Source organism: Ambystoma mexicanum, chromosome 5q (assembly GCF_040938575.1).
Source record: "Ambystoma mexicanum isolate Mex_15411 chromosome 5q, UKY_AmexF1_1, whole genome shotgun sequence".
Taxonomy (NCBI): domain Eukaryota; kingdom Metazoa; phylum Chordata; class Amphibia; order Caudata; family Ambystomatidae; genus Ambystoma; species Ambystoma mexicanum.
In genome coordinates, this window is record NC_090933.1 from 683,042,352 (window position 1) to 683,043,977 (window position 1,626).

The window sequence follows — 1,626 nt, forward strand, 5'->3', positions numbered from 1 at the left end:
CAGCAGTGCAAAATCTGATAACACTAATTTCTCATTTATTCTCTTTTGGCTGCAATATAGTTAATCCCAAAAAATATTTATACGGTTAATCCATCTCATATCCAGAGGCAAGCGATCAGCATTCATACAGAGCATCTACAACCTCAGCAAAACATAAGACACTCAATACCCTCATTTTCAAGTCCTGCAACTTTGAGTTAACCGTAATCAAATTGTATGTCCCTTCCAATTGAATTGGCTGCCCAAGATGTGGTAATGGAGCATCCAACAGACCAGAGGAAGAGGAATTACTCTAGGCACCTGTTTGAAACCAGTGGCTACAGCAAACCAGAGGCCTCGATTAAGGGCCATATAGAAAAGGCATGCAGTGATGTCAGGGGCCTCTAAACATTTTGCTGCTGGCTTTCCAGTTTCTTGGCTTCCTTTTTGTGCAGAGGGACTTCTACCGAAGTAGTCTTGTCACTCCAACCCTCCTTTGATGTCCTAGTTGCTCACAGGCTACCAGGGCAGGGGTGCATTTATTTATTATTATTCCTTTTCGTGCTCTATTTTTTAAAAAATTTTTTAGTACTCCATTTGTGTCCCAGGATGATTGCATCACCCTACAAGTTGACATGTGGAGCAGGGTGGTGGTGCTGTTTAGTTCGCTTCACAGGGTAGTGAAGTCATTATCACATTGCCAGTTCAAAGCCATTGGGGTTATGTTAAAGGTATTTAAACCGTGCACCGTCACCAACGGACTTTGTCCCCAGGCGGATCTGTAAACAAGGCAGCGAGAGAACCACTCTCCCGGCCATTTTGTTTACGGCACACCATTTGAGGCCCAAAACGTCAGATGTGCCGACTTGAGAAGACAGAGCCCAGCCCTACAGACTACATATTGGTTTTAACTGGCTTATTTACACTAATACTTCAAACAAATTATTTAGAAAGGCCAACTTGGAATTATAGAGCTCTAACCTCGATATTTTGTGAGGCTTAATTTCAACCAATTTCAGTGCAGCAGCAACTTTATCAGGTCCTCATAGTGTGAGAGGGCAAAAATGTGTCTATTGTGCATCTATTGATTTGATGGTAGCACAATTTTCTGATAGGCACGTTCATTATGTGCGGCAGTGAAACTCACCAGCGTACTTTACTGTTGGTAATCTATCATCGCATTGCAATAGTGCACGTGTTCCTATACAGAAAAGCTGAAACCTACCCTGGAACCAAAATTGTGTAAGAAAGGCATGTGCTACTAGGAAAGCACATCAGGAAAAAGGGATGCAGTGGCAGGGGACTCTGTAAAAGGCCAGTGAAAAAAGTAAATAGTTTAAAGGAGCCACAAAGTGCGTCCAGAGAATCCCATAAAGGGAAGTGAGCCACAAAAGAACTATCATTCCGTTGTTTACCCTGGTTTAATATCCATTTTATGCTATTTAGCTTATGGTATGGTGGTGCTCCAAGGCGATCTGCAGGGTATTGGTTACTGGTGATATTCCCATTTTAGGCTTATAAAATCCACTGCAGAAGGAGCCTTTTCTTTGCTCTCGCCTCTCAGTGCACATTGCCCAGCCACTGTGGTCTGGCAGCACCCTTTGCCTTCTCAGAGCATTAGGTGATCTTTGCGGGTCCCCTTCACTT

At 43.2% G+C, this 1,626-nt stretch overlaps 1 non-coding gene across 1 annotated transcript; it reads right to left on the bottom strand.

Annotated features, from left to right (window-relative positions):
- Positions 1-214: 214 nt before the first annotated feature.
- Positions 215-351, bottom strand: LOC138499034 (small nucleolar RNA SNORA2/SNORA34 family). The gene has a single exon (XR_011279086.1). It is a non-coding gene; the product is annotated as a small nucleolar RNA SNORA2/SNORA34 family (small nucleolar RNA).
- Between the last annotated feature and the right edge of the window lie 1,275 nt (positions 352-1,626).